Genomic DNA, 9,459 nt, shown 5'->3' on the forward strand with positions numbered 1-9,459 from the left:
TTGAGAGTAACAGCTCTGACAGTATTTCCAGCCGGAAGCCCGAAAGTACTGGAACAGCAAGGACAATTCTGTTTGTTTGTTTTTTTGCCATACACTGAAGACATTTGCGTTTGATGTCAAAAGTGGGTGGCACGGTGGTGTAGTGGTTAGCACTATCATGTCGCATCAAGAAGGTTCTAGGTTTGAACCCATTGGCCGAGGGGGGCCTTTCAGTGTGGAGTTTGCATGTTCTGCCTGTGCGGGTTTCCTCTGGGTGCTTTGGTTTCCCCCACAGTTCAAAGACATGCAGTTAGATTATTATGGGGTAGCCATGGCCTGAGGTTAGGCTGAAGTGTCCTTGAGCAAGGGCACCTAACCAACAACTGCTCCCTGGGTGTTGTAGCATAGCTGCCCACTGCTCTGGTTATGTGCGTGTGCTCATTGCTCACTTGTGTGTGTGCGGGTGTGTGTTCACTGCTCCAGATGCATTAAACGCAGAGTTTAAATTCCACTGTGTGCTTAAGAATTACATGTGACAAATAAAGGCTTTTTGGCTTGCCTTCGATATGTGTTAGGTCAGAATTTCAGCTTTTATTTCTTGATATTTACACCTATATATGTTAACAGAATGGTGTTGGGAGTTTTGCACAGTCAAATGCAGGGACTTTCAGGTCAAGTCAAGTCAAGTTTATTTGTATAGCGCTTTTAACAATAAACATTGCCGCAAAGCAGCTTCATAGAATTTAACAACTTAAAACATAAGCTAATTTTATCCCTAATCTATCCCCAATGACCAAGCCTGTGGCAACGGTAGCAAGGAAAAACTCCCTCAGATGACATGAGGAAGAAACCTTGAGAGGAACCAGATTCAAAAGGGAACCCATCCTTATTTGGGCAACAACAGACAACATGACTATAACATTAACAGTTTTAACATGAAGTCAGTTTCGGTGATGTTATAAACTCTTCATTGATGGAAACTTGAGTACAAAACTGTTCATGACAACTGCAGTCCTAAAGTTAGCAAGTCAACTGTAGTCCTCAGCCATAAAAGCATTACTGTACAGTGGCATGCAAAAGTTTGGGCACCCTTGCTGAAAATGTCTGTTACTGTGAATAGTTAAGTGAGCAGAAGATGAACTGATCACCAAAAGGCATAAAGGTAAAGACGACACATTTCTTTTCAGAGTTTTCTGCAAGATTTGTGTATTATTTTTGTTTTGTACAATTGGAGAGTGAAAAAAGAAAAGGAACACCATGCGAAAGTTTGGACACCCCAATACATTTGAGTTCTCAGGTAACTTTTACCAAGGTTCCAGACCTTAATTAGTTTATTGAGCTGTGGCTTGTTCAAATTCTGCGTTAGGAAAGGTCAGATGATGCAGATTACAAAGCTGTATAAATTCTCTGACTCCTCAAACTTGTCTCTAAAATCAACAGCCATGGGCTCCTCTAAGCAACTCCCTCGCATTCTGAATAATAAAATAATTGATGCTCACAAAGCAGGAGAAGGCTACAAGAACATAGCAAAGTGTTTTCAGGTAGCCGTTTCCTCAGATTGTAATGTTATTAAGAAATGGCAGTTAACAGAAACAGTGGAGATCAAGGTGAGGTCTGGAAGATGAAGAAAACTTTCTGAAATAACTGCTCGTTGGATTGCTAGAAAGGCAAATAAAAACCCCTGTTTGACTGCAAAAGACCTTCAGAAAGATTTAGCAGACCCTGGAGTGGTGGTGCACTGTTCTACTATGCAGCGACACCTGAACAAATATGACCTTCATGGGAGAGTCATCAGAAGAAAACCGTTCCTGCGTCCGAGCCACAAAATTCAGCATCTGAAGTTTGCAAATGAACATCTAAATAAGCCTGATGCATTTTGGAAACAAGTCCTGTGGACCGATGAAATCAAAATAGAACTTTTTGGCCACAATGTGCAAAGGTATGTTTGGAGAAAAAAGGGTGCCAAATTCCAGGAAAAGAACACCTCTCCAACTCTGAAGCATGGGTGTGGATCGATCATGCTTTGGGGTTGTGTTGCAGCCAGTGGCACAGGGAACATTTCATTGGTCGAGGGAAGCATGGATTCGAATAAATACCAGCAAATTTTGGAAGCAAACATCACACCATCTGTAAAAAAGTTGAAGTTAAAAAGAGGATGGGTCCTACAATAAGACGATGATCCAAAACACACCTCAAAATCTACAACGGAATACCTCAAGAGGCACAAGCTGAAGGTTTTGCCCTGGCCCTCACAGTCCCCTGACCTAAACATCATTGAAAATCTGTGGCTAGATCTCAAGAGAGCAGTGCACGCAAGACAGCCCAAGAAACTTGTAGAACTGGAAGCCTTTTGCAAGGACGAATGTGTGAAAATCCCCCAGGTAAGAACTGAAAGATTATTAGCTGGCTACAAAAAGTGTTTACAAGCTGTGATACTTGCCAAAGGGGGTGTTACTAGGTACTAACCATGCAAGGTGCCCAAACTTTTGCTTTGGGCCCTTTTCCTTTTTGGTCATTTTGAAAATGTAAAAGATGAAAATAAAAAAATTGTTTTTGCTTAAAATATAAAGGGAATGAGTCATCTTTAACTTTATGCCTTTTGGAGATCATTTCATCTTCAACTTGCTTAACTGTTCGCAATAACAGCAATTTTGACCAGGGCTGCCCAAACTTTTGCATACCACTGTAAGTGTCCAGAGCATCCTCCAAGTGTAACTTTCAACTGTCCACATGTGGCCATCCTCCACAGGAGCGATGCGATGAGACTCCAAACAGACACAGGGCACCAGCATGGATCAGACAGGTCCGAGGAGCAGAAGAGTTCGGCATCTTGATCCCAGGACCGACATGTAACTCAGACGGAAGGATCGGGGGGGGGGGGGACGCGAGAGAAAACACAGGTTGTTAGGCATGCACAATATCACCTGAATAAGAAGGAACAGTATAGATATTGCACTGAGTACACGCAGGGACTCCGGCAAAAACTAACTATGACAGCATAACTAAAAGGGGAGAGCCAGAAGGTAACACAGGCATGAGGGAGCCCTGGGACATAAAACAGCCAGCCACTACATCGTCAACAGACTCGAGTGAGCAAGTGAGTGGGGGACTGACAGCATCCATACATCACAGTTTACCAAAGACTCTATGTCTGAGGACCCTCCAGATCTACACCTTTACCTCATAAACACAATTAACAAAAGGCTTGACTAAACAGATATGTTTAGAGCCGAGACTTAAATGCTGAGACTGTGTCTGATTCCCGAACACTACTTGGAAGGCTGTTCCATAACTGTGGGGCTTTGTAACAAAAGGCTCTGCCCCCTGATGCAACCTTCACTATACGAGGAACCAGCAGATAGCCTGCACCCTTTGATCTAAGTAGGCGTGGCGGGTCATAGAGGAGCAGAAGTTCACTCAGGTACTGTGGCGCAAGACTATTCAGTGCTTTAAAGGTCAATAGTAGCATTTTATAATCGATACGAAATTTGATTGGGAGCCAATGCAGTGTGGATAAGACAGGGGTGATGTGGTCATATTTTCTAGTTCTTGTAAGGACTCTTGCTGCTGCATTTTGAAGTAACTGGAGCTTGTTCATGCACTTATTGGAACATCCAGACAGTAAGGCATTACAATAATCCAACCTGGAGGGAACGAAAGCATGAACTAGTTTTTTTTTCCGCGTCATGGAGTGACATGAAATTTCTTATCTTAGCAATATTTCTGAGATGAAAGAAAGCTATCCAGGTAATGTTATCAATGTGATTTTCAAATGAAAGACTGGGGTCAATAATCACTCCGAGGTCTTTTACTGCTGCATGTGAAGAAACAGAAAGGCCATCCAGAGTTACTGTGTAATCAGAAAGCTTACTTCTAGCTGCATGTGGTCTGAGTACAAGTGCTTCAGTCTTGTCAGAGTTAAGCAGAAGGAAGTTAATAAGCATCCAGTGTCTAATGTCCTTCACACATTCCTCAATTCTATTAAGCTGGTGTCTCTCATCAGGTTTTGCAGAACCACACAACTGTGTGTCATCAGCATAACAGTGGAAAATAATACAGTGTTTATGAATAATATCACCCAGAGGTAACATATATAAAGAAAAAAGCAGTGGATCCAAGACAGAACCTTGTGGAACACCAAACTTTACTGCAGTATGTCTAGAAAAAGCACCATTTACATCAACATACTGATAGCGATCAGTTAAATAAGAGCTGAGCCAGGAGAGGGCCATTCCCTTAACTCCCACAACATTTTCTAGTCTATCCAGAAGAATGGAATGATCAGTGGTATCAAATGCTGCATGAAGGTCAAGCAACACAAGCAGCGAGACACAGCCCTGATCAGACACCAACAGTAGGTCATTTACTACTTTAACCAGTGCTGTCTCTGTGCTATGATGAGGTCTAAATCCTGACTGATACATTTCATGGATGTTATTTCTATGTAAATATGAGCATAACTGCTGTGCCACAGCTTTTTCAAGGATCTTGGAGATAAAGGGGAGGTTTGATATTGGACAGCTGACAGGGATCAAGGTCAGGTTTTTTAATCAATAACTGCTAGTTTAAAGGATTTGGGTACATAGCCAATCCTAAGAGAAGAATTTATTATTTTTAGAAGTGGTTCAATTACTTCAGGTATTATCTGTTTGAATAGACGTGTACGTAAGGGATCTAGTACACAAGTTGAGGCTTTTGATGTGGAGATTAATGAAAGTAATTCAGTTTCTCTAAGGGGAGTAAAACATTGTAATTGATGATCTGATACAGTTCTATCAGTTAACTACAGGGTCACTTACATTGTCTGACCTTAAATTAGTAGTTTGAGACTTTTGTTGGGTATTCTCAATTTTGTCATTAAAGAAATTCATGAAGTCGTTGCTACTACATACTACAGGTATGCACGTGTCTATAGTGGACTTATTCCTGGTTAATTTTGCTATAGTATTAAACAGGAATCTAGGATTATTTTTGTTATCTTCTATTAGGGAGGGGAGATAAGTTGATCTAGCAGCACTAAGAGCTTTTCTATACTTCAGGAAGCTCTTCTTCCACGCTAATTTGAAAGCTACCAATTTTGTTTGACGCCATTTACGTTTCAAGTGGTCTGTTTTAAACTTGCAGGTATCAAACCCCTGATTAAAAAACCTGACCTTGATCCCTGTCAGCTGTCCAATTATAGGCCAATATTAAACCTCCCCTTTATCTCCAAGATCCTTGAAAAAGCTGTGGCACATCAGTTATGCTCATATTTACATAGGAATAACATCCATGAAATGTATCAGTCAGGATTTAGACCTCATCATAGCACAGAGACAGCTCTGGTTAAAGTAGTAAACGACCGACTGTTGGTGTCTGATCAGGGCTGTGTCTCACTACTTGTGTTGCTTGACCTTAGTGCAGCATTTGATACCATTGATCATTCCATTCTTCTGGATAGACTAGAAAATGTTGTGGGAGTTAAGGGAACAGCCCTCTCCTGGTTCAGGTCTTATTTAACTGATCGTTGTCAGTATGTTGATATTAATGGTGATATTTCTAGACGTAATGAATGAATAAACCCTATATTATCACTGTACCAGTGAAATTGACCATCAACCTGCCCTTACAGAGGGGCACAGGACAGGAAGACAGGGATAAAAGAAAAAGAAACACAGTAGTAACATGAGGAGAGATGAGGGAAAAAAGCACCCCCACATTATGCTCCTGTCAGGAGTACAGTGTGGGAACAAAAACCTCCGCACACAATAACAATAACACAAATACACTTTAAAACACAGGACTTGGGGGGGGAAGGGGGGAAAGAAGGGGGCAATCAGGGGTGGGGGGTAAGGGGGCGAGGGGAGGAGGTAGAGATAACCCAGCACAAGCAAGCAGCCATCCACTCTTGCAGCCATGAGGGCGCTGGTCATGCACCCGCTTGTCACACTGGGGGTGAAGCAGCGATTGCGGAAAGTTGGAGAAGGAATGCGAGGAATGCGAGAGCATCTCCCAGCAGTGACCTTCAGGGGGAAATGTTGTCCCAGCAACGGCCTTACCCAAGGCCGGTGCTGTCTCAGGGAGCCGAATGTCGATAAGATAGAGAATGTTTGGTCTTTCGAACAGACGCAGTCTTTGCACGTCCACACCGCTCATCCATATCTGTCCATTTCGTCCATTCCGTTCAAATTGGTCTTCGAAATACTTATTCCTTGCAAAGCTGAAATCTTCTCCAAGATGACAACCATATTGTGGTTCAAGTTCTGAATAGCTACAGTCTGAGTGCCAACAGCTTTGCCCACAGCTTCAATCATATCGGGCAGCTTTGTGGGGCTTTGAACAGCTGTCACCGTTGTCTGATTTCCTTGATATACCAGGGCAATGCCTAATCCAATCAGCAAAAGTCCTGTAATCATGGTTCCGAATAGGTAGATAACTTCAATGTCCTCCACAGAAAGAATCGCCAGGCACACGACCCACCACCGCTCCCACGCGTCCATCGTGTAACCAGCCGCGAACATTCTGTCAGGACAGGCGGGTTCCCACCAGCCGCGAACATTCCAGCAGGACAGGCGGGTTCCCCCGAAGCCAGACTTCTCATTGAGAAAACTGTGTCAATTTCATTAGGAGACCAGTTTATCAATTCCATGCTGTTTTTTTAGTTTAGAAAGCAATGCGGAGAGAGTCTCTTCAAAAAGACAGATGAGACAAGACAAAGAAGCACAAGCAGGGAAAAAAGGAGGGAGAGGGAGAGCAGAGAAAATGCGACTGCCTTCCGTGGAAGCACGGAGACAAAAGGTAAAGTTTGGTGTTCCACAAGGTTCTGTCTTGGGTCCATTGCTTTTTTCTTTATATATGTTACCTCTGGGTGATATTATTCATAAACATTGTATTAGTTTCCACTATAATGCTGATGACACACAGTTGTATGTTTCTGTAAAACCTGATGAGAGACACCAGCTTAATGGAATTGAGGAATGTGTGAAGGGCATTAGACGCTTTATTATTAATTAGACGCTTTAATTAGATGCTTTAATATTAATTAGATGCTTATTAATTTCCTTCTGCTTAACTGTGACAAGACTGAAGTACTTGTACTAGGACCACATGCTGCTAGAAGTAAGTTTTCTGATTCCACAGTATGTTAGGACTGGGGACTGTTTTTGGCCTCTAAAGGCCGCTGTTATTTCTTTATCTTGTCATGTTTGTTTTGGCCTCTAGAGGCCGCCACTGTTTTCTGTGTTTTGTGTTTGTTTTGACAGCCTTTGTTTCCATGTGCTTTTTGCCTCACCTGGGGCCTCATGTACAAAGCTTGTGTACGCACAAAAAAGCTACATACGTCACTTTCTGCGCAAACATTCATATGTACAAAGATTGACTTGGCATGGAAAAGTGCGGTACTCTACGCAAACCTCATGGCTGGCATACGCACATTTCTGGTGCATCTTGGTACTTGGCAACACTTAGAGGCAGAGCAACGCAACTACATTTAGGCCTACTCGGTCAAGAGTCATGACATGGCGATAAGAGGCATCCAAAAATGCATCGGAACATCAGGATGCGTGAATTGAAATGTATGTCAGTCATACGACATTGTCGAGACACATAATGCGAGACTCTTGGGTAAATGCCAACAGATCCATCAACCATCCCTTCCATATTGTAATTACGGGAAATGAGAAACCCCAGCAATATCATTTCGATATTATTCCCATTGACTATTGGTTTATTAATTAAATTAAAGAATGCACATGCAGGACCATGCATTGCAGCTAGCTTAATAGATCTTCCTCACGCATTTGCCGCGAGGTGTCAGACTGAAATATTATTATTAGTTGATGTTGCGTGGGGTAGCCTTATCACATAATTACCAAGATCAATATATGAAACGATTTCCAAGTGCGTACAAATCAGACACAACCGCGGCGTGTGGGGACCAATCACTAGCATGCATCAAATTAAATGAGAATATAAAAGCATGCGCAACATGTGGCGATAACCAATAGGATGACAATGGCGTGGTTGGCCTTATTGGAAGACACTGCAAATGGTCGGATTAGGAGGGAACGGGTGTTCCGTGATTACACCGATTTCCTGGCTCACGATGATGACTGGCTTATCAGCCAATTCAAACTTCCAAGAGCCATTCTTTTGGAGCTCTGTGCTGAGTTGGGCCCAGGGTTGGAGAGGGAGCTGGCGAGGAGTCACGCCTTACCTGTTCCTATCCAAGTCCTGACCACGCTTGGGTTCCTAGCAACAGGCTCATTCCAGAGGGAACCGGCCGACCGGTCGGGAATGAGCCAGACAGCTCTCAGCCGCGCTATTCCGTCTGTGTTAAATGGGATCATCCGACTGTCGGCCAGGTACATACGGTTTCCCTATGATGTGGCAGACCAAGCACAGATAAAAGCGCAATTTGCAGCGATAGCCGGTTTTCCAAATGTAATCGGAGTGATCGACTGCACGCATATTCCTATAAAGGCGCCATCTGAGGGTGAATATGCGTACGTGAATAGGAAACATTTCCACTCCATAAACATACAGATTATATGTGATGCCCAAATGCGCCTGACAAATATCGTGGCAAGGTGGCCTGGGGTGACCCACGATGAATTCATCCTGGCGAACAGCTCGGTGGGAAACAGGCTGGATGCCGGCAGAGTGCGTGATGGGTGGTTACTTGGTAAGCAATCTAAAACACTTGAAGTGAATTCACTTGAAATATACACATGTTGGATAGCTTATGCTGGACCTATCCCAATTGCTCATTGGAGACAACGGCTACCCACTCCGAAAATGGTTACTGACCCCCCTAGCCAACCCACGGACTGATCAGGAGCAGCGCTACAACAACCTCCACGCACAGACGCGGTCAGTGGTGGAGCGCACCATTGGCCACCTGAAAAGCCGGTGGCGCTGCCTTGACCGGAGTGGGGGGTGCTGCTCTATCAGCCCGACAAGACGTGCCGTATTGCGCTGGCGTGTGGTGTGTTACACAATGTGGCGCAGCAGCATGGCGTGCCAATAATGGAGCGAGACCTGCTGGAGGACCCAGACCCTGGGCCTCACAATGAGGTGCCACAGCGACATGGCATACAAACCCGGCAGCGCTTAATAGCCACAATGTGAAAAGGTAAGGGCAGACGGGACACGGGACACCATTCATTTTTTAAGATATGCTTTTAATGTGTTTTCAGTTCCTTCAATTCCTTGCGGATTCCCTCGAGGTTGTCGTTAATCACCTCTATCCCCTTTAAAATTTCCCCCTGCAACTCAAGGACCGCGCGTGTCAGCACCCGGCCTGTGGACCTGGCGACAGGGGCAGGCGGTGGAGAAGGGGGGCAGGTGACAGTGATGCTGGATCCGCTCGGCTGGGGATCCTCTTCCTGCTCGGGTGGGATGGACTGGGGGCCTCCTGTTGTTCCCTGGCACCCTGCTAGAATACATTTGTCATTAAAATCCTATTGTGGAAAATATGTGCACATGTTTTATTTCTGGTTA

The sequence above is a fragment of the Neoarius graeffei genome, chromosome 1 (assembly GCF_027579695.1).
Source record: "Neoarius graeffei isolate fNeoGra1 chromosome 1, fNeoGra1.pri, whole genome shotgun sequence".
Classification (NCBI taxonomy): Eukaryota; Metazoa; Chordata; class Actinopteri; order Siluriformes; family Ariidae; genus Neoarius; species Neoarius graeffei.